This window comes from Macaca nemestrina, chromosome 5 (assembly GCF_043159975.1).
Source record: "Macaca nemestrina isolate mMacNem1 chromosome 5, mMacNem.hap1, whole genome shotgun sequence".
Classification (NCBI taxonomy): domain Eukaryota; kingdom Metazoa; phylum Chordata; class Mammalia; order Primates; family Cercopithecidae; genus Macaca; species Macaca nemestrina.
The window spans coordinates 175,636,054-175,661,214 of NC_092129.1; the positions used below are offsets into that span (position 1 = coordinate 175,636,054).

The 25,161-nt window shown below is 35.3% G+C and overlaps 1 long non-coding RNA gene across 13 annotated transcripts in view; it reads right to left on the bottom strand.

Moving 5' to 3' along the window:
* The window catches only part of LOC105487408 (uncharacterized), a 357,156-nt gene that overhangs the window by 249,150 nt on the left and 82,845 nt on the right, over window positions 1–25,161 (bottom strand). The window contains exons 5-6 of one of the 13 annotated variants that reach the window (XR_011624051.1): window positions 19,725–19,991; window positions 1,834–1,976 (exon numbers count right to left, since the gene is read on the bottom strand). The exons of the other annotated variants lie outside the window; for them this stretch is intronic. This is a non-coding gene — a long non-coding RNA (uncharacterized lncRNA). The remainder of the gene's footprint in view (window positions 1–1,833; window positions 1,977–19,724; window positions 19,992–25,161) is intronic. 13 annotated transcript variants of the gene reach the window in all.

Genomic DNA, 25,161 nt, shown 5'->3' on the forward strand with positions numbered 1-25,161 from the left:
CCAAATATTGTCATGATTGCACCTCCCTTCTGTTAAATCTTACTCAAAAGTGATCTTTGCAATAAAGAATCTCTTGACTACTCTCTATTTGAAACATTCCAAATCCATGTTCCAGCTTGATCTTCCTCCAACATACCATATATTGTACTTATACATCTTACATTTTTTCTTTCTCCCCTACTAGAGTGTATGCTTCATGAAAGCAAAGATTTTTTAACTGTGTTTTCTTTCACTGATGCTTCTCCATCACCTATAGCAGTGCCAGGCATACCCCTGGCATTTAATAAATATTAACTGAATGAATCATTTAAAGGTTCTATCAGACCCATCTTACGTGTTTCCTCATATTTCCTTCACACTTCCCAATTTCTAAAATCTTAGCAGCTTCCTCATTCAGACCCTGCAATTCAAATCATGCCTGGGCCTTCCAATAGCAGTTTTGGGTGTGCCAAGCCGTATCCACTAGCTTTCATTGAAGATCCATGCCTATAAGTCATTTCCCGACTTGGCTGAATCACCATATCCACACAAGATGTGAGATCTGGCATCCTAAGTGACCGCCCAACAGGCCAGATGACGCAACCCAAAAAGACCAAGAAGTTAACTCCTCTCTGTGGGAAAAACTTTGAACAACAGGAAATGAGGGAAGAAGGGGAGATGCAGGCAGTTGTATTCCCACCCTTTCCTCACTCCTGCAACTACATAGTGATATGAATTCTCCTTGCAATCAGTCTGGAGATAATCCTTGGGCTAGGCCAGCAGATTTGCCAAGCAGCCTACAGTGTCTCTCTGTAGCATGTTTTGAAGCAAGAGGCAAGTGTGGTCACAACCTGTTCACATTGCTTCCCATTGCTCCTTGCTTCATTTCTCTCCCTTCCCCTTTTTCTCGTCCTCATCATTTTGCCTGAGTTTTCATCTTTCAAATCAGGTGCCAGCAGTGTAATCACAGCCTCAGACTCCGTTTTCTGAAGAACCTGGACTAAGACAAGGTTTTTGAAGTTTCCATTCCTTTGGACTCAAGGGGCAAACCACATTAATTACTCAGTAGATGAGAATACAGTGATTGTAATCCATGTCGTTAGAGTCAAACCGAACCAAGTTGAATCTCGGTGGTACCATTTCCTAGCCACATGACTCTGGGCAGTTCACTCAATCGTTCAGATATTTAACATCCATGTGTAAAAAGGAGTAATGCACCCACCTCTTGCTGTTGTGGTGATGACAAAATGACAATGTCTGACATGAAATAATTGCCCATAACAGTGGTGAAACAAAAAAAAACCCATAGTACTCCTCACAACAGAGTAGGGAGAGGAGAGGATTCAAAGTATGTTGAGCAAAAAAAAGCTGTAAGCAATTTCTTACAATGTTGCAGAATATAGTGTTAATACACTTCCATACCAACTCATAGGTACAAATGATTTGTTCCTGGGAGGCCAAGTAAGCGAACAATAAGAAATTATGGCAAATTTTGTACATCTGGTTAGCACTATGAAACACTTTGTGATATGCTCTTTCATTTGAGGTTCCTAGCAACTCTGTGAGGTAGGTCTCCTCATTTTGCATTTACTTATATTGCAGATTCTTGTTGCGTTTAAGAGATGAAAAAAAAAAGCCAATGCCAAGATTTACATTGTATGTATTAGTTTGTACAGTAGTGTTAGCTGCTGTAACAAATGCTAACATTTCAGAGCTTGAAACTGTGGTCAATGGTCAATGACCCCTTTCAACACCAATATTCATGACTTTTTGTGTCTTGTGGTTCTGCCCTCCTCTAAGGCCTCAAAATCCTCTGCCTTCAGGAAAACATGAAGAAAATGGGAGCATACATACCTGCATCTTAACTGGTTTGGCCCAGAGAAGACGTCCATCACTTCTGTTCACATTCCATAGTCTTGTGGTTGCAGTTCTATGCAAGGGGTAGAGGGACATGGGGGCATGGGCTCTGGCAGGGAACATACTTGTCAGTCACCACTCTATGATATGAAAGATGGAATGAAAGATTGATGGACAGTAAGCCATCTCTGCATGAGAAAGTCGGATGACAGAGTTAGTTCACCAACCAAGGAACTGTGACACTAGAGCTTGTGTTCTCTCTACCATGCCATACTGCTTCCCAGCAGATATAAGCAGCTCCGTGACAACTCATCACAAAAACAGAAAATCAGATTGCATCCCTTCCTATCGTAGCCAGTTTTATTTATAAAATATGGTATTTGGCTTTTAATAAAAAGCAGTATCACATTCCTATTACCGAGTTGCACACATTCTAATAAAACTGTAAGGTCTATAAATATACAGCTCATTTGAGGACATGAATGATATCCAGGACATGGAATTTTTCATTCTAACAGCTTACAATACATTTCTAATGAACATGTCTACAAAATAAAAAGAGGCAAAACTTGGAAAATTAAGACTAACCAATTATCAGTTTAGTTTGGCCTGCTCTCTTGATTTCTCCTTAGCCAAAACATTTTGAGGCAAATTAGTAAACATGCAAACAGAAGAGAGAACAATAAAACACAAAGACAATGCTCTCTATGATATGCTAATTTTAAAATATAATTGTGGTTTACCCAATAGAAATTGAATCCATGAGAGCAGAAAACAAAAGAATCCATTTTTTTTCATTTGAAATAGAAACATTTATGTTTGCAACCAAACTTTTTATTTAAAAAGATGAAACAAATTCATTTTGTCTTAGAATTCAACACGCAGGCATATCTCAAAGTTATTGCAGGTTTGGTTCTAAGCCACTGCAGTAAGGGAATATTGCAATTAAATAAGTCACATGAGACCTTTGGTTTCCCAGTGAATATAAAAGTTATGTTTACACTATGCTCTAGTCTATTAAGTGTGTAATAGCTATGTTTAACAAAATAGTATGTACACCTTAATTTTAAAATATTGCTAAGAAATGCTAACAGTCGTCTGACCATTCAGTAAGTCGTAATCATTTTGCTGGTGGAGGGTCTTGCCTTGACATTCGTGGCTGCTGACTGATCAGGGTGGTGCTTGCTGAAGACTGGAGTTACTGTGACAATTTCTTAAAATCAGACAACAGTGAAATTTGCCACACTGACTCTTCCTTTCACGAAACGTGTCTCTGTAGCATGAGATGCTGTTTGATAGCATTTCACCCACGGAATGGATGCTGTGTTAGCAGGCACGAAAACAACATGAATCCCCTTGTACATCTCCATCTGAACTCAGGTAACCAAGTGCACAGTCAATGAGCTACTGCTACTAATATTTTAAAAGTCATTTATTTTTTGAGCAGTGGGTCTGGACAGTGGGCTTCAAATATTCAGTAAACCATGCTATAAACAGATGTACTGTCATCCAAGCTATGTTGTTGCAACTATGAAGCACAAGCAGAGGAGATTTAGCATCATTCTTAAGGTCCCTAAGATTTTCAAAATGGTCAGTGAGCACTGGCTCCAACTTAAAGTCATCAGCTGCATTCACCAGTAACAAAAAAGTCAGCCTGTCCTTTGAAGCTTTTGAAGCCGAGCATTGACTTCTCCTCTTTAGCTATGCAATTCCTAGATGGCGTCTCTTTCCAATATAAGGCTGTTTTGTCTACATTGAACATCTGCTGTTTAATGTAGTCACCTTCCCCAGTGATCTTAGCTGATCTTCTGGAAAACTTGTAGCTTCTACATCAATATTTACTGCTTCACCTTTCACTTTTATGTTATGGAGACATCTTCTTTTCTTAAACCTCGTGAATCAACCTCTGCTAGCTTCATATCTTTCTTCTGAAACTTCCCAACCTCTCTCAACCTCCATAGAATTGAAGAGAGTTGGGGCCTCTGGATTAGGCTTGCCTTAAGGGAATGTTGTGGTTGGTTTGATCTATCCACACCACTCAGACTTTCTCCATATCAGCAATAAGCTTGTTTAACTTTCTTATCTTTCATGTGTTCGCTGGAGTAGCACTTTTAATTTCCTTCAAGAACTTGTCCTTTGCATTCACAAATTGGTTAACGCTATATGAGGCCTAGCTTTCACTCTGTCTCAACTTTCAACACACCTTCCTCACTAAGCTTAATCATTTGCAGTTTTTGATGTAAGGTGAGAAATGTGAGACCCTTCCTTTCATTTGAACACATAGAGGCCATTGTAGGGTTATTAATTGTCCTAATTTCAATATTGTTGTGTCTCAGTGAGTAAGAAGTCCCAAGAAGAGGGAGAGAGATGGGGGAATACTCAGTCAGTCAGACAGTCAGAACACACATAGCACTCACTGATTAAGTTCACCATCTTATATGGGCACAGTTCATGGCACTCCAAAACAATAATAATAATAACATCAAAATCACTGATTACAGATCACCATCACAGATATAATAGTAATAATAATTTTGAAATATTACTATAATTACCAAAATATAGTACAAAGACACAAAATTTACTCATGCTGTCAGAAAAATGACACCAATAGACTTGCTTGATGCAGGTTTGCTACAAACCTTCGAACTGTAAAAACACAGTATCTGCAAAGTGCAATAACATGAAATATGCCTGTATTCATTGTCCATTTTTTCTTCCAATTTCCCCTCTAACCAGTAGAGTTGAGTTACGAGAAAAAAAAACAGACGTTTATTTAAATGGTGTTGACATACCCTAAGAATTTGTAAACATGTTTGTTTCCACATGCTCCTTCCTCAGCCATATAGTCTTTGAAAAATAGAGGGATTTACATAATGGTAGCATGGGCCACTTGTGTGGCATAAATATATATGTTGCTAAGTAAACATTATATACACATAAAATATATACATAACACTAAGTCTTGCTTATACAAGAGCTAAAGTAAAGAGTGCCTTCTGGCTCAGCTCAGAAAATGTAATTTCTATAATAAATCATTTTTGTCCTTATATCTTGATAGTCAAGGCCCACACAATAAGATAAAACTTTCACACACCATAAGATAAAACTTTCTCTCTCTCTCTCTCTCACACACACACGCACGCGCGCACACACACACACACACGCACACGCACACACACACATGCACACACACACACACACGCACACGCACACACACACGCACACACACACACGCACACGCGCACACACACACGCGCGCGCACACACACACGCACACACGCACACGCACACACGCACACGCACACACACGCGCACACACACACACACACGCACACACACACGCACACACACACGCACACGCACACACACACACGGAAACTAGGGATAGCAACACTATCAAAAACTAAATGGATCCCAAACCAGTGAATGCTAAATAGTCAAAAATCATCATAAAAAAAAGTGTGTGTTGCTGTTTCTTTTATTTAAGCCACTGGGTTTTCAACATTCATCAGAATAAGAGAGAAGCTTCCATTCGTTTTTTATGGATGGTAACTAGGTCTGCTTTCTTGAACATTCCAAGCCAGCTGGGTCTGGCAATGCTTGTCATTGCTCTGATCAGCTGTAGGGGTCTAAAGACTCCCTGTGTCTGTCTTTCGCTTATCATTCTAAAGACACTAATCTCCTAATCTCCAAATAATAATCTGGTATTGTTAACCTTAGGTTTGAGCTTTTTAGTTCATCAGGAAAGAAAGGGCAGTGTTCAGAATGGTAGAGAAAATATCTACAGTTTATAAAGGAAAACTGAAACTGCTTTCCCAATGTAGCAAGTCCTCATCATTAAAAAATCACTCACTCCACAAGGAAAGGTCCATAGTAGAATACTGTTTTTACCTATCCTTTTTCACTTCTTTGCCCAGAAGTTACCTATTAATAATGATAGTCTCAGTTGAGAAAAATCCAAAAAATTCGGCAGAATTTTTAAAATTTTCTTTCTTATCCTTTCAGCTGTCTGCCCAGAATTTGACCATGATTGGAAGCAAGTTCTATGTTCGCAGCAATTTATCTTTCTACATCACCTGTTTCTAGGTGATAAATATGCCATTTTCAAATTAGTGTGGCATTTGTGCAGTTAATTATATGCATTAGAAATCGTTGCAACAGGAATGTAATTTTCACCCCGCACATACGAAAGCAGAAATCTTCCCTAAACACACCACTCCAATGCATTAAATTTCATAGCCAATTCTTACTAAGTGAAACCTTAGAAAGATATTTTCTGAGAAAAATAATTAAAACTTTGAAGAAACAGTAAATGTTATCACCTCCCCAAAATGCCTAGGAATAAGAAAGAGAATACAGTTTTCTTACAAATCAAAGATAATCACCTAGAGACCCCCAGAAAAGGACGCTTCTTACCCTCAGGTAACTTAGAGCCTAAATTACGAATTTTGTAATGACTTATTTCAGGTTCAACCATAAAGCTACATGTTAATTGTAACATAAGCTTGTCAATCCTATATTACTTTCCATCCTTGTTACTTTTAATAAATTACAGATAATTACTAAAATCTTGATATATTTTTCCTTCATCTCAAATTTGGATAAGACCTTATTTTCTCTATACCATTTGGCTAAAAAGAATTTTAAAAGTAAGGTGCTTATTAGCTGTTATAACAATAGCTGACTAAATGCCAACAAAAAAGCCACTCTTCACATTTTACTTTCATTTTTGGACTCAGTTAAAATACTTCCAAAACATTCCTGCTTTGACTTTGAGAAGATGTAATTGTGATATTAAATTTTATTGAAATTTCTCAGGTCCTGATTTGTGTACAGGCTGGTGCTCTGAGTTCCCACGAAGCAGTAAAACGTTTAAAATACTGTCTGTGCAAATGCAAAATTTATGAATTCACACATCTCTGGTTGATTTATGTGAAATAATAATGCACTATTTAATGCTTAAACATGGCTAGGAGCAATGCTAGGCTATCAAGATGTACAATGGAATAATAGATTTATAAGACGGATAACCTTCTTGCCTAGAGAAGCTTGTTTAAAGGTGTTGTACAGATATATTAAACTATATGTAATTTTATACTAACTTAATGCTGTAGGCCTGTACTGCAAGCAATAAAAGATTACAGTCATGGCATTTGCAATAATAAAATGATCTGGCTATTCAACATAAGGTATCTGAGGACTAAAAGGAGATAAGGAACTTGTTTAAAACTTTTGTCCCTTTTCATTCATTGCTCTTTACAAAATATTTTTCCCCTTTATGTGGCCAACATAAATCCATGGCCCAGTGGTCAGCTCTCATCATATAACTAGGGGGAAAGTTGTCCGTGAGGATAATAACTGGATGTTTTCAGGGCTCCTCCAGGCACATTTAATTCTCACATGATTTGCTTCAAAAAACTAACCAAAAACTTATTAAGATGAGACACAAGAGAGGATTATAATTGGCAGGTTTTGGGTAGTCTCTTTACACTTTTTCTTACAGTGCAAGTATTTTTTTAGTTAGAGAAGAACATATTTTTGTCATCTGAGTTTTTGTTCTTTCGATCTTTGTAAGGTAAACACTGATATACATGAGTCCAACTTTTATGCCCACAGGAGTTAAGAGATATTAAAAAAAAAAACTTTAGAATTTTTAGCTGTTATTCTCATGATACAGTGCTTTGAATTTTGTAGTGATTTTCTTTCAAAGTTTAGTCTTCTTCCACATAGTGTGCTAAATTAATGACAAAATGTCTCTCTAAAATAGAGATATAAACAAGGTAATCAGCATCTTTAAAATATTTCCATTTGTATTGCAATTTCAACTAAATTTAACAGATGTATTCATTTATCTATACACAATTCAGCAAAGTAATTTTAATAACCAATGAGGTATTTTAAATTTTGTGTTAACTAACGCAGAATTTTCATCCAATCTCTTGAAATCACCAATTTTTTCTCACATTGACACTTCAATGCAATTCATTTTACATTGATTAGTGGAGTTACAAACCAAAAGAGCTATACAGGATAAATGACCAGCTATAAGGAAATACAGATTGGTCCTGTATTTTCTAATTACATTGCAAAAGGTCCAGTTGAAATCAAATTAAAATTTGGTGACATTTTCAAAATACTTAAAATGAAGAATTTTTTTCTTCCAGCTAGGAAAACTCCATTGTATCTCTGTGACTCCATTGCCTATTTAAGACAATATTTTAAAAGTTTGACAGTAATATCAATTATATGACCTTCAAGTCAGCTCTGTGTGTCAAAAAATAGCCCAATCGCCTATTGACCATGAAATGTTCCACTCTCTTTCTGTGCATATAGCTTCAAAACAGCAAAATTTCCACAGCTATTGTTAATGGCATTTCAGCAACTTTTATTCCCTATTTACACATACAGTGGAAACACATATAATTAAGAAATATCTCAGTGCTGAAATATCATCTTATGTGGGGCTCTAACTGTTGAATGATTTTCAGCATTTTCAACATTGCCCTTGGAGATGTACAGTATCTGAATAGCCAGAAATCTAGTAACCAGTTGAAACTTGCCAAAATATGTGGTCAGTCTGAGCTTTGAAAAGGCAGAGGATATAACTTGTGTCCATTTTAACCAGGTTTCCTGTAAGTAACATCTGCCTAGCTTCCTGAGGTGTGATCAGCAGAAACACTGTGAAAACAGGTAACTGTAGTACCCTTTATAAAAAGAAGAGAGGAAAGAAATTGTGGCATTATTCAACTTTGACTCCTAAAGGGATACAAAGGTATTCTTATTCAGAAAAACATTAATTCAAATACAAAAGATACAAATACAATTAGAAAAACATATTAAATTTGATATTTGAATGTTTTGGATTGGAAGTTAAGAGAACGTTCAAGTTTCTGCTTAAATGGCACCAATATAAACAGCACAGCATCCCCCGTCCTATCCCACCTACATTATTTTCTATCTTCTTACCCTGCTTTTTTTGGTCATAACACCTTTAATACCCAAATTATTATGTATTCATTTGTTTCTCGGTTTACTGTCTCATGCCCTCTACCAAAATGTAAGCTCCATGAGTGCAGAAAGTGACTCCATTTTGTTCATTGCTGTATCTAATGCACCTTGGATCAACAGCACCCAGTAGAACCTAATAAATATTCACTGAGCAAATCAGTCATCTCTTTCACTAACTAATTCTTTAGCCTTGAATAAGTCACTCAATTCTTCTAGGTTTCAGTCTTCCTCTATTTTCTAGAATGAGGGATTGGACAATCTTTCAGATTAAAATACTTTAATTTCATTAAAATGCTTTAATTTGACCCCATAGACTTTCCCCTATAAATTATGGCATGTTTCCATGAATCTATCTAGACAAGTATTAATTTCCCAAACAACACCAGTTACAGTTATTCCACAGCCATAACCAGATTAGAGCTGTAATAAGTGTCATACTTTTCCACTTTAATAATTCAAATTCCTTTTCAGTTACTTAAATTTAAAAAAAAAAAAAAAAGCATAGTTTTGTGCCGGCTATCTATTTATTGCTCCTCAAGTCCAAATCCCTCATCGTACTGCCTTGTGAAACTGCAGCTGGACCCTCTAAACATTTCTCCTTTTGTGGACTCCATTTGTCGACTGGCACAGTTCTAAGCATTATCAGTAGAGGGCGATAGTGGAACACTGGCGAAGAAAAGAATGTCTCCTCACTCAAGTGTTTCCTCCCTTCCGGCTCCTGCAGTGTCCGCCATCATGTGGGATGCTGGTAGTGCTCAGTTACCCAGCAATCCAGCAGCAACCCTGCAGGCAGCTGCCTAGCAAGTTCGACTGGTACCCCAGCCAGCAACCCAGAAAGTCTGGCAGGCACCTCAGTGAATGGTTTCCAACAGTGTTCTGCCTGTGTTCTAGCTGATTTCCCAGTAAGTTTCACTGGCATCCCAGCAAGAAGTTTCGTGTTTGTCCTAGGGTCCCACACCAGGGAGCTTCTCCTCCATCCAGTGGGCTGCAGCCATGCCCTCTCTAACAGGACTGAATCTCGGCATGGAAGCAGGGGCTGCTTCCAGATTCAGTTCTTCCCTCGGTACTTGGACTTAGCCATGGCATCAGTGACTGCATTCTCTGCTGTTCCTGTATTCCTGGAAGTTCTCTTTACCTCTTAGTAATTAGTCCCTAGCTACTATTTGATAATTATCTATAAGAAACTTTAATTATTCAGATTACTGTGTGTTTTCTGTCTCCTAGCTGGACCCTGAATGATAATAGTGGTTAAAAGGAAGTGTTTCCCAAACACTGCAACTAGATTAGTCTGAATTTTCTACAATACTATTTGTGCAGAAAGAAGGCAAGAGCTCCATACAGAAGTTCGGTGGGTCTTGGGGAAGTCAGAGAAACTTAATAAAATTAAATAATATATCTACTATGACCTCAAATTATGCTAACATCTCTATTTGTATTTTCTAAAGTTATGGGAGTTCTTGTAATTTTGAGACTTATTATTCTTCAAAATGCTAAAAAACAGAAAAGTCTAAAATTTAAAAGTATGCTTCCGTAGTTTCTAGTTTTATATAAGGGAATTGTTTAAAAAGAAGGACAGATTTTTAATGAGCAAGTGAGGGAAATGGAATTTAATAAATACACATGCCCCTAGAGTCCAATTTCCTTTATATAAGAGGATGAAAATTGGTCAGTAAAATGCCTTCATGTAGATTGTTACAGACTTTACACATGGTTGCTCATATGTATAAACCATCAGGGCCTTACATATCCAGTGATAGTAGCTTAAACAGGATTAGGCATGGGTACTTTCTGGTTAGAACATAGTATTTCATAGACCCCATGAACCTTATGGAATGCTTTATGGTTTAATGCAAAACAAACACAATAAACCTTCACACCATGATTTCTTTTCTCCTTTTAAAATACTCCCTTAAATTGTACAACAAATATAGATTCTTTTGAGTCCCCTTCCTTAACTTTCAAAAGCTGAATAAGATCCTCAATACTTGTCCACCTTGTCCTTTCACTTAGCCGAAAGAGGTGATGTCATCTGACACAAATATACATACTTTCTTATATTCCTCAGAAGCTGTACAGATGTCCTTCACTCTTTTTAAGAAACTATTAAAGTCAGAGTTGGAAATAGGTACCCTGTTTAAGTAAACATGAGCAGTAGTTTCTGGGGGGGAAAAAAACAGCATTTAAAAAATTTTAGTTGATGTTATTCTTTAACTGCTACTTGTTAAATATTTTGAAAGTGTTGTCCGTATTGAAGAAAAGAAATAGAGCCATGATGGGAAATAATTTCCACATAAACTATATTGCACATTGAGGGCAGGCTGGACGGGAGAATAAGAGAGGGAAGATGATGAAATTGTAACCTATAAGCCTGAGTATATGTGGAAGTAGAGATTGTTCTTGCCTGGCAAGACAGATACGTTTCCTCAGGTATGTTTTAACTATCTGAGACTGTTCCACTCTCCTCTCTACAACTTTCCTGCTATTTCAGTCCTGGTGTAAGCCCCTTATTTTACAAACCAAAAAACTAAGCTATATATAGGTTAAGTCCAAGGTTACACGGCTTATTGCTGAACTGAGCTTTAATGCATTGAGAATTGCAGTACTTTTAACCAAAATCAGTTCATAGACACTGTAGCAGAGGCTGCTAGTTGCCTCCCAAAGTCCAGCCTCCCATCTTGAAACAGAATTCCACTTTGTAGCTGAGCACATTGCTACCCAGTCTCCCTTGCAGCTAGGTGTGGCTATGAGACCACTTGACCTGTAAGATGTAAATAGAATTTGTCTATATAGTTTCCAAGAATTATCACTACAGGTAAAAGTTACAGCCTTTTCTGCCACCTCAGTGTTCTTGCAGACTCAATTAAAATTAAGCAGCTGACAAATAGTCATCTTGGACCCTAAAGTGATATGCTAAATATGACTGACCAGCAAGAGAGAAAGACCAATGGGTCTTGATGCAATGATGCCACCATACCAGGCCTGGACTCCCTACTTCAAGAAAGAAATTATCTTGTCTAAGCCACTAATAGGCACCTACGGCTAATCCTAATCCTAACTGCCACAGACAATTTCAGGTCCATGAGTTGTATGGATGCTCTTTGAGACAGAACAACAAATCCTCACATCTCAGGAAGACTCCAACAAAAATCTGAGGTCTTGCTACTCAAAATGTGATTCACTGACCAGCAGCAATGACATAAGCTGCAAGTTCAACAGCAACTCAGAATGCCAGTCCTCTCCATATGAAACCCGAATCTGCATGTTTACAGGATTCCTGGGTATCTGCACTCACACTGAAGGAGCACTATTTGAAGGTAACTGACATAACCTTCCCATGAAAATTGCTACTGGACCTAGTGGGTGTAGGCAGTTTTATTGTAGGATCTTTCTGCTAAGACCAACAAATATCATGGTCTCTGGCAAGATATCCAAAATCTGATTCAGGTCTTCCGGTCACTTGTAGCCAGCTATCAGGTGAGGATCTATATTTTAAATTTAATAATCATCAGAAAGCAATTTTAAACATAATTTTGTATGTCTCAGTAAACCCTAGGAACACAAAATGTCAACAGTCAGTTAAAATATGAAGAAATATTGGTGTCTGTTTTCTTCTTGTGATTGTATAATAGTCCTTTGCGGAAGTGGACACAGTTGATCCTGAGGCATGTTTCTTCATCCCAGTCTAGAGTTTTCTCCACACACTGTGGCTTATTTGTGCAGGAAGGAGGAAAGAGCTTCATACAAGAGTTTGGTGTGTCTTGGAGATGTCTGAGAAACTTGCTCCTGGTTACAATGAATCAGAGGTAGAAGTTGGACTGCCATGGGTCCTAAATATAAGATTCCTTCCCTTTGCCAAAAAAAAAAAAAAAAAATCCATTACACAATTTTGACTCTGAAAACATTCTTCAAAAAGGTTTTTATAAGGTGAAGATTCAAAGTTGTATAATGTCCATTTTGAGTGAGTAACTCCAATTGTTTAAAAATGATTTCTCTTGATATCTTGGGTTCTGTAATTATTTTAAAAATAATTATGATCTAAAGCATAGGAAGTTTAAGAATGGGCACTAATAACTTTAACAAACCAGAAAGAGTGGCTGTCCAAACAACTGAACATGTTCTTGTATATTCTTACTCCTGTACTGACAATGTTTGGAATTAGTGCTAGTTCTCACTGTTCTGTCCAGTGCTTTTTAAAAAAAAAAAAAAAAAAAAAATCTTTTTTAAATTTTTATTTTGTTTGATTTTACTTTAAATTATGGGATATATGTGCAGAATGTGCAGGTTTGTTACGTAGGTATATGTGTGCCATGGTGGTTTGCTGCACCTATTGACCCGTCCTCTAGGTTCCCTCCCCTCAGCCCCACACCTCACAACAGGCCTCAGTGTGTGATGTTCCCCTCCTTGTGTCCATGTGTTCTCATTGTTCAACTCCCACTTACGAGTGCGAACATGCAGTGCTTGGTTTTCTGTACCTTTGTTAGTCTGCTGAGGATGATGGCTTCCAGCTTCATCCATGTCCCTGCGAAGGACATGATCTCATTCTTTTCTATGGCTGCATAGTATTCCATGGTGTATGTTTTTGTTATCCAGTCTATCATTGATGGGCATTTGGGTTGCTTTCATATCTTTGCTATTGTGAATAGTGCCGCAATAAACATACATGTGCATGTGTCTCTATAGTAGAATGATTTATATTCCTTTGGTTATATACCCAGTAATGGGATTGCCGGGTCAAATGGTATTTCTGGTTCTAAATCCTTGAGGAATCGCCACACTGTCTTCCACAAAGGTTGAACTAATTTACATTCCCACCAACACTATAAAAGCGTTCCTATTTCTCTACAGCCTCGTCAGCATCTGTTGTTTTTTTGACTTTTTAATAATCACCATTCTGACTGGTGTGAGATGATATCTCATTGTGGTTTTGATTTGCATTTCTCTAATAATCAGTGATGTTGAGCTTTTTTTCATGTGTTTTTTGACCACATAAATGTCTTCTTTTGAGAAGTGTCTGTTCATATACTTTGCCCACATTTGACGGAATTGTTTGTGGGGTTTTTTGTAAATTGGTTTACGTTCCTTGTAGATTTAAGATATTAGACCTTTGTCAGATGGTTAGATTGCAAAAATTTTCTCCCATTCTGTAGGTTGCCCGTTCACTCTGATGATAGTTTCTTTTGCTGGGCAGAACCTCTTTAGTTTAATTAGATCCCATTTGTCAATTCTGGCTTTTTCTGTAATTGCTTTTGGTGTTTTAGTCATGAAGTCTTTGCCCATGCCTATGTCCTGAATGGTATTGCCTAGGTTTTCTCCTAGAGTTTTTATGGTTTGGGGTTTTACATTTAAGTTTTTAATCCACCTTGAGTTAATTTTTGTATAAGGTGTAAGGAGAGGGTGTCAGTTTTCTGCATATGGCTATCTAGTTTTCCCAGCACCATTTTTTGAAAGAAAATCCTTTCCCCATTGCTTGCTTTTGTCAGGTTTGTCGAAGATCAGATGGTTGTAGATGTGTGGTGTTATGTCTGAGGTCTCTGTTCTGTTCCATTGGTCTATATCTCTGTTTTGGTACCAGTACCATGTTGTTTTGGTTACTGTAGCCTCGTAGTCTAGTTTGAAGTCAGGTAGCATGATGCCTCCAGCATTGTTCTTTTTGCTTAGGATTCTCTTGGCTATACAGGCTCTTCTTTGGTTCCATATGAAATTTAAAGTAGTTTTTTCTAATTCTGTGAAGAAAGTCAATGGTAGTTTGATGGGAATAGCACTGAATCTATAGATTACTTTGGGGAGTATGGCCACTTTCATGATATGGATTCTTCCTATCCATGAGGATGGAATATGTTTCCATTTGTTTGTGTCCTTTCTTATTTCTTTGAGCAGTGGTTTGTTGTTCTCCTTGAAGATGTCCTTCACATCCCTTGTTAGCTCTATTCCTAGGTATTTTATTCTCTTTGTAGCAATTGTGAATGGGAGTTCATTCATGATTTGGCTCTCTGCTTGTCTATTTTTGGTGTATAGGAATGCTTGTGATTTTTGCACATTGATTTTATATCCTGAGACTTTGCTGAAGTTGCTTATCAGCTTATGGAGTTTTGGGACTGAGATGATGGAGTTTTCTAAATATAGAAACATGTCATTTTCAAACAGAGACCATTTGACTTCCTCTCTTCCTATCTGAATACCCTTTATTTCTTTCTCTTGCCTGATAGCAAGATGTTGAATTTTATCAAAGGCCTTTTCTGCACCTATTGAGATGACCATGTGGTTTTTGTCACTGGTTCTGTTTACGTGATGGATTACATTTACTGATTTGCACATGTTGAAGCAGCCTTGCAATCCACAGATGAAGTCGACTTGATCATAGTGGGTAAGTTTTTTGATGTGTGGCTCTGTCCAATGCTTTCAATGGAGTTTCAAGCAGTTATAGTTACAGACACAACAGAATTCAAGTCAAACATACCTAAGGATATAATTCAAGATTTTCAAATAAATTAAATAGAGTAATATATGTTTGTCTCTTATACATTTATCTGTAGCTTTATTTAATATAAAAACATATAATAAATTCCACATATTTAAAACGTATCATATAATAACTTATGATACATGTATACACTCATGAAACCATTACCAGAATCAAGGCAATAAATTACTCTTAAAAGTGTCCTTATGTACTTTTTTTTTTTTTTTTTTGAGACAGAGTCTCGCTCTGTTGCCAGGCTGGAGTGCAGTGACATGATCTCGACTCACTGCAACCTCCGCCTCCCGGGTTCAAGCGATTCTCCTGCCTCAGCCTCCTGAGAAGCTGGGACTATAGGTGCGTGCCACCACGCCCGGCTAATTTTTTTGTATTTTTAGTAGAGACAAGGTTTCACCATATTGGCCAGGATGGTCTCGATCTCTTGACCTCATGATCCGCCTGCCTTGGCCTCCCAGAGTGCTAGGATTACAGGCATGAGCCACTGCGCCTGGCCTATGCTACCTTTTAATCCCTCCTACTTGTACCTCCCCACCCCCTGATCCCTTTCTAGAGATAATCACTGTTTCTGCTCTCTGTCATGAGATTAGTTTGAATTTTTTATAATACTATTTGTCTAGCTTTTTCCACTCTGCATAACAATTCTGATAATCATCGATGTTGCTGCATAGATTAAGAGTTGTTGCTTTTTATTACTGAGTAGTATTACATTATGAGGATATATAATAGCAAATATATGCATATAATAGCAAATGTCCACATAGCAATGGACATTTGGGTTGATTCCAATTTTCAGCTATTACAAATAAAGTTGCTAAGAACATTCATGTAAAAGTCTTTGTGTGGACATACAATTTCATTTCTCCCGGGGGAATGTTTGGAACTTGTGGTAGATCAATGTTTACATTTTTAAGAAGCTGCCAAACTGTTTTATTTTAAATCCCACCAGCAATAACAAAGTTCAAGTTTCTCCACATAATCACCAACTCTGTTGTCTGTCTTGCTGATTATAGTCATTTCAGTGGGTGTGTAGTGGTGTCTAACTGTGGTTTTAATTTATATTTCCCTAATGATTAATGATGTTGAGCATATTTTCATGTTTATTTTCCATCCATAGATCTTTTGGTAAATGATCTGTTTAAATCTTTTGGCTTTTAAAAATTGGTTTATTTGCTGTCTTATTATCATATTTTGGAGTTCTTTTAATACTCTGGATATAAGTGCTTTAACAAATGTAATTTTCAAATATATTTTCCCAGTCCATGGCTAATTTTTGCATTCTCTTAATAGTGTCTTTCAAATAATTTTTTAAATTGTGACACAGGCTAATATATCACTTTTTTCTTTTTGCGTTGTATTTTTGATGTTGTGTTTAAATACTCATGATCTAACCCAAGACCACAAAGACTTCTAAATGTTTATCTCCAGTTGTTTCATGTTTTTTAGGTTTCACACTTAAGTCTAGGGACCATTTCAAGTTAATTTTTACATGTTGCAATATATGGTCAAATTTCTTTTTTTTTACAGATGGCTGACCAATTGTTCCAGCATCATTTACTGGAATTATTATCCTTTATCCATAGAATTGTCTTTGTTGAAAATCATTTCACCATGTATTTTGAGCTTGTTTCTGGGTTCTTTATGCCTTTCCATTGATCTAGTTCTCTATTCTTATGCCAATACCACATTATTTGATTTCTGTAATAAGTCTTGAAAAACAGACATTGTAAGTCTTCCAACTTCATATAGATATAAAACTGAATTTTATTCTTCTACCATTTCAATTTTGATTTATTTTGTCTTTCCTTACAGCATTGGCTAGAACTGCTAGTATAATGTTGAATAGAAGGAATTAAAGAGAATACCCTTGCCTTGATCTTAGCAAAAAGGCACTCAGACTTTTGGTATTAAGGATGACATAGCTGTAGGCTTTTCATAGATCCTTTCATCAGGGTGAGAAATATCCTTTTCATTCATAGTTTTCAGAGAATGTTTATCAGGGATAAATATTTAATTTTGTCAGTGGCTTTTCTAGTCTCTATCAATTTAACCTATGCATTTTTTGTTTATTAATATGATAAATTAAACTGATTGATTTTCAAATGTTAAATGAAACTTGCATTTCCAGGATCATCCTCACTTGATCAAGTTTTATTACCTTTTTAAAAAATGTTAATGAATTCTATTTAGAAAATTTTGTTAACTGTTTTTGCATCTATGTTCATGAAGGTTATTGGTCTGTAATCTTTTTGTCCTCTAACATCTTTTTCTGGTTTTGGAATCAGGGTAATGCTATTCTCATAGAATAATTTGGTAAGTGTTCCAATTTCTTCTGTGTAGACTTAGTATTATTTATTCCTCCAAAGTTTGTAGAATTGCCTAGCGAAGCCACCTCAGCCTGGAGCTTTCTTTGTGGGAAGGTTTTAGCAAATTCAATTTCCCTTGTAGACACAAGCCTATTCTGGCTACCTTTTCCTTCTAGAGTGAACTTTTGTAGTTTATGTCTTTCAAGAAATGTGTCCATTTTATCTAAACCATCAAATTTAGAGACATAAAGCTCTTTGTACTATCCATTTATTGTCTTTTTAACATAGGTAGCATGGTATCTATGTCAGCTCTAGAATTTCTGATATTGATAATTTGTGTTTCCTGTCTTCTGATCAGTCTGGCTAGAGGTTTATCAAGTTTGTAAATTCATTCAAAGAACTAGCTTTCAGTGTCTGTCACTGATTTTCAGTGTCATTGATTTTCTCTTTTTAAAATTTATTTCTGCTCTACATAGTATTTTTCTTATATCTGTTAACTTTGGCATTAGTTTGCACTTTTTCCTAGTCTCTTAAAATAGAATCAGAGGTCAATGATTTCAACTTTTCTTCTTTACTAATTTAGACATTTCTGGCTATAAAATTTTCTCTAATCACTGCTTTGGCTATAGTCTACAAATTTTGATATGTAGTGTTTTCACCTTCATACTGATTTCACTTTTGATTTCTTCTTTAACTCATGGGATATGTAAAATTATATAATGTATTTTCCAAATATTTATGAACTTTTTCGGAATTTTTTTGGTTAATGATTCCAAATTTAATTATATTTTTAGAGAATATACTTTATTAGATTTGAATTTAATGAAACTTGTTTTATGATCCCAAATATAGTTTACTTTAATAAATGTATTGGGTACACTAGAAAAGAATGTGTATTCTGCTCATTGAGTCTAGGGTTCTAGAAATAAAAGATCAAGTTTGTTGATGGAGTTGTTCGAATATTCTACATCCTGTAGATATTCCATTTACTTATTCTATAATTATCGAGAAGAAATATTGAAATCTCTGGCGCTGATTGAGGATTTTTCTATTTCTTCTTGAAGTTCTGTCAGCTTTTTCTATTTTGAAATGTTTGTCTCTGTTATTAACTTGTTATTAACTTTTGTTATTCAATGCATAAACAATTTGGCTTATTATATGTTCAGAAATCTACTTCAATGGATATTAATATAACTACTCCAGCTTTCTTGTGATCAGTGGTAGTATGTCTTTTTCCATTATTTCACTTCTATTTATTTCTTTATATTTAAAGTGGATTTCTTGTAGACAATATAAGGTTTAGCCTTGCTTTTTTAATCCAAATTGCCAATCTCACCTCTTAATATGAAAATTAGAGCATTCACATTCATCATGATAATTTATATTCTTGGGTTTAAATTTACCATCTTGCTATTTGTTTCCTATTTGGCTCATCTGATTTTTGCTCTCTTTTTTCTACCTTTTTTGGATTAATTTTTTTCATGATTGTACTTTATCCTCTTTGTTAGTTTGTTAACTAACAAAGACTTACATATTTGTTTTTATCCTTTTAGTGGTGGTGCTTTCGTTTTATAGGATAGATCTTTAACTTAACACAGTCTACTTTCAAGTAATATAATAACACTTTAGGTACAATGTAAGAAGCTCACAAAGCTTACTTCTGCTTCTATCTCCAGGACTTTGTGCTACGTCTACCAAATGTTTTCCTTCTACATGTTGTAAACCCTACAATACACTACTTCTATTTAAACAATAAAGGATCAACAAACTGAACAAAAATCAAAAAAAGTATTTTACATTTAACTACATATTTATTATTTCCAGTGTTCTTTATTCTCTTATGTGGATGCAGGTTTTCATCTAGTATCATTTTCCAAAGGACTTTTTTGTTTTAACATTTTTTATACCGTGGATCTAATGACTATGAATTCTTTTGGCTTTTTTAATATTTGAAAAAATGTGTCTTTTTTTAAACATATTTTTACTATATAGAGAATTCTAAAATAACCATTTCTTTCTTTCAGTAGTTTAAATATGATGCTCTACTATCTTCTGACTTGCATTATTTCTGATAAGAAGTATGCTATCATGCTTACCTTTTTTCAGCAAAATATAGATAATGTTTCTTTTTATCCTTGCCTTTAATATTTTCTTTTATCACTTGTTTTAAGCAATTTGCATTGGAGCAATTATCTTCATGTTTCTTATGCTTAAGGTTTTTTCATCTTCTTGGAGCTCTGGATTTATAGCTTTCATTATATTTGGAAATTTTTCAGATTTTTTTTTTTTTTTTTTTTTTTTTTGCGGAGGCAGACGTTGCTTCATGTGGGAGTATAAATATTGTCCCTGTTATTCCATTATATCTGAAAGGAAAAATCTTATTTTAAAATCTCTCTGATGTAAAAGCAAATAGAACTGAATTTGAATCTAAGCTTTACCAACTACTAATTGTTATTTAATCTCTTTAAGCTTTATTTCTCCATTTCTGAAAAAAATATGAGAATTAAATGAGATAATGTAAACAATGCATTTATAGTGCACCACATATACAAATCATTCAATAAATACTAGAAATTATATCTCTAAAACTGAAGACTCTTTCAAGGCATCAAAAACAAAGTTCAATTAATGAAAATTATTAAGAACATTTTATGAACACATCCATGCTGTTTTTTGTTGTTGTTGCATGTTTTACAGAATTATCTGTTATTTCTTGCTGTGACCTAAAATCTCTTCGTGTTTCAGAAAGCGACTTACTATTTTGCATTGTACTTGATCCAGAATGTGGTTGGATTTTGTCAGCTATGGAGAACATGAATGTTTTAGAATTTGTTTCTCTGAGCTTTCTCACCCTCCCCTGCCCCTTGAAAATGGTAATGACAATAGCATCTTAGAAATTCAGTGTTATTTCTTCAGAATGCTACACATGGCAGAAAAGCCCATCCCCAACCCTGGGCATCTATTCCCATCCTAATTAAAATTCCCATTACCTGTGACAGCAACTTCTTGCTTACGCTCTAGCTCAACTTCTTTGGGGCAAAGTTCGCCTTATCAAACTTTGACAGATAGTTATAGCAAATGGAAAAGACACAGAATTCTTAGTTAGTAGTTTCTAAAATAATCAATTTTACTATCTTAGAAACTTTCATTTATTCAAGCTAATCTGTCAAAGCATTTGTTCTGTCTTTTCAGAATTAATTATGATGCTGTCTTGTTATATTCTAAAATATGCCAAGTCCTTTGTGATTAAGAATTTTTTATTTCTGACTTGGGGAGTAATCCTTAACTCAGAAGAAGGGGAAGAAACAGCTGTGCTCCTGACAGCTAACAGCTGATTAAGAGGCTGAAAATATTTTGGAAGAAAGTCTCTTTATGAAAAAAACAAAATTCCAGCAAGGTGCCAACAGCAAAGAATACTAGTAATTAGGGCTGAAATACCTTTGTTTCGTGGTATAATAGATAAGGGAGAAATTGCCTGGATGTCACTCAATATGAAGAATTCATGTTTTGAGTTTTAAAATGGCCATCAGTGCAGAGTTGCTGGGTGGTAGTAGTTGTTGATAATGATGATGCACTTTCTTCTCTAGGTTGAAAAGTTTGCTATTTTATAAGCACAATGGTTGATACTCTATTAAATCCAACAGAAGAAGGTTCTATGCCAAAGCTTTCTTTTGTAAGCACCTTGTCTGTAACTTTGGTCAAATTTAGTCATCTTTTGGGAAACTTGCCACAGTTATTAAATTTAACTCAGATCACTAATTGATAAATATTAATCTGTTGGAAAAATGTGATAAAATAAATTAAGAGAGAACTGAGCTAGAATGTAGTTTCAGGGAAGGAGAATTTTTGGAAGAAAATGAACCCTAAGATAGATTTAAAGCCTTATATTTAATTTTACCATAATTTAGGTAAAGATTTAATAATTCAGAGAATTTGGTTAATGGTATCATTAATTAAAACTAATTTTGCGAAACCCCTCATATAATAAAATAGAAGCTCCAGACTATTATGACCCGGGAAATAATTGAATAATATATTATCCATTTCTAAATTTTTAAGACGAATATAAAATTCAGTTAAATAAACTGAAATAATTACCATAAAAATAATGATAATGATAATGTATTGAGAAACTATGAGATTTTTATAAGAAATTAAGCCTGTCCTATAAATTTTAGAAATACCTATTACTAATTTTTCATTTGCATAAAACATACTGTATTTTCAAATAAAATTAAAAATTAAAGATGTTCGTAAGTTAGAAAAAAATTTTAAGAACATCTTAATTAAGACAATGTAACTTATTGGTCAGTCTTAAAAATTGTGCAAACTAAACATTTTGTCTTGGAAACTGTAAGACAAAGGCTTAATTATTATTATTTTTTATTTTTTTATTATACTTTTAAGTCCTAGGGTACATGTGCACAACGTGCAGGTTTGTTACATATGTATACTTGTGCCATGTTGGTGTGCTGCACCCATCAACTCATCATTTACATCAGGTATATTTTTTTAATTATCAAAGGTTATATTAACATACTAAACAGTGATGTTTTATTTGGTGAGATTATGTGTCATTTTAAGATACAAGCCCCTTCTAATCAGAACCAAGCTAACACAATCCATGTAAGTGAATTAATAGTCATCCCTTCATTGAATAATTGGCCAAAAGTCTTTGGGCAAGAAAAAGACATTTTCTTGTCAATTTAAATAGAAAAATACAGGGAATATGCTGTAAAAATACAAATACAAAATACAAGAGTGGTCTTTTTAATATTTTTATTTTCTAAAAAATTTTTATATCAATAAAAGCTATATGTAAGATGATATCTCATCATTAAATAATCTATAAATGTTGCCACACCTATGTTAACAAGAATATATTTTGGTAATTACATATAACCAAGTAATGAGTTTTGAAACTTGACCATATTCTATAGTTCAAATTTAAAATATAAATTGTTTTTGTTAAAAACAGAAATGGGGTCTCACCATGTTGCCCAGGCTAGTCTTAAAATCCTAGGCTCAAGCGACTCTCCTACTTTGGCTTCCCAGAGTGAGGAGATGACAGGCATGAGCCATGGCACCCAGCCTGAATTAAGTCTTTCAAATAGATTCTTACTGGATGTTGCAGTAAAATTAGTGAGGAACAGGCAACAACACAAGAACCCTTCATTGTTATAGAGTCCACTTTTGATTAATCCCATCCTAAATCATATCTGCCTGGAACTAACACTCTAGCATAGGATCCCCAGCCTTCTCATGCACACAGCACATCTCCTGGCTACCTACTACACCTTTCTCTGTCAAGGTTGCCTGTGAGTTACAGGAAGTCACCTATGAAGAAATATCAGCTCACCCCAATTCAGCAGTTACCAGATCTTGAGAATCTTTGTTCCTTTCATGTATATATTGGTGATGACTTCTCAGAGCAGGTAGCTCAGTACAAACTTCAGGTAGCCCAAAAAACAGATACAAATTGGAGGCCAGTGAGCTGGATTTAGATGATAGAGGAGTTTTTGTTTGGCTAGTACTGTGTTCTTGAAAAAAATCTAAACTGGCATGGCTGTATGGGAAGCACCCAGATCCTGTTCTCTATAGCCTCTTTCATGCTCTGTTGCCTCACCCCCAGGTGAGTTCCACATGTATGTGCTTGCCCAGCTTGAAGGCACTGACATTCAGAACACCGGCAGAAGGAGCATGGTTCCAGTCCATCTCCTTAGCAAGTGATCAAGCAGATGCCACAATGACTTTTCTGCCCTCCAGATCTCATGGCCGCATAAATTCAATCACAGAAACAGAAATTCACTTGAGGCTACCTAACAGCAACATCATAAAATGATTCATGGTGGAATCTACTAGAGGTAAACACAACTAATAAACATTATTAAAAATATAAATAAAACACAATGTAAAAGGCCTTAATAAGTAGAGATATGAAGTTTCTGGATAGAAAGCTCATTTTTAAAAAATAGCTCAATTGAGGTATACTTTAAGGATACCACAATTAATAAAATGGATAAAATTAATCCATTTTAAGTATACAGTTTGGACAAAATTAATTCATTTTAAGTGTACAACTCAATAATTTTTAGTAAACTTACACAGTTTGAGTAGCATAACCCAAGTTCATTTTTAGGCTTTTTTTATTTTTTTATTTTTGGAGACAGAGTCTCACTCTGTTGCCCAGCCTGGAGTGCTGTGGTACAATCTTGATTCACTGCAATCTCTGCCTCCCAGGTTCAAGTGATTCTCCTGCCTCATCCTCTTGAGTAGCTGGGATTACAGGTGTGCACCACCACACCCAGCTAATTTTTGTATTTTTAGTAGAGGCGGGGTTTGCTCCATGTTGGCCAGACTGGTCTTGAACTGGCTGACCTCAAGTGATCTGCCTGCCTCAGCCTTCCAAAGTCCTGGGATTACAGGCATGAGCCACCAGTACCTGGCCTTATTTTTAGGCTTAATATAATTTTATTCAAACTCGTAGCAGGAATGGTTTTTAGGAAATAGAATAGGAACTTGACAAAACTCTTCTAAGGTTCGTTTGAGAGAACAGTATGTAAAAGTGAACAAAAACGTTTAAAAAAAGAAGAGTGATTAGGGCTAATTTACCCCCAAAATTAACACATTTACAAAATTTTACCTTTATATTCTAAAGGTATTGTGGTACTGGCCCAACATTGATCAGTAGAGTCTATAGTCAAGGAGTGGATCCTACAAGATATACATATATTTTGTATGTTTGTTTGTTTTGTAGAGACAGTCTCATTCTGTCACCCAGGCTAGAGTATAGTGGTGCAATCATAGCCCACTGGACTCAAGCAATCCTCCCGCCTCAGCCTCTTGAGTAGCTGGGACTACACGGTTACATATAATAATTTTTAATAGATAAACGTCACTTTTCAAATTAGTAAAGGGAAGTTTAATAAATAGTGTGTGTTTGATTAATTTTTGGAAAAATTTTTAACCTTAACTTACATCAGACCTAATAGTACTCCAAATGGTTTAAAGAATTAAAATTGCAATAAGGATTTTTTAAAACACAAGAGCAATGTAAGTCATAGATTTGATAACATAAGCATTGAAAATTCACATATATGAATTTTTATTTTAGGGAGGTGTCTAATACACTTACACTAAAATGGATATAAATTATCCATTTTAAGTGTACAATTATACACAAAATGGATCAATTCTATCCATTTTGTTAATGGAGGCACATTTAAAAACAATGACCACATGATTATTAAGTGACAGAACTAGGGTCTGTGCTCGCAACCAATATCCTAATCACCTCCCTAAGATAAAAATTGTATTAAGTCTAAAAATGAACTTGGGTTATACTGGTCAAATTGTGTAAGTTTACTAAAAATTATTGAATTGTACATTTAAAATGCATTCATTTTGTACATTTTATTAGAGGCACATTGAAAAACAAAATTAAACAAAAAAAAAAGTAGAAAGAGTTTTCATAAGTAGGACAAATGTTTACAAGCCTAATATAGAGAAAACTCCAACAAGTCAACAAGAGAA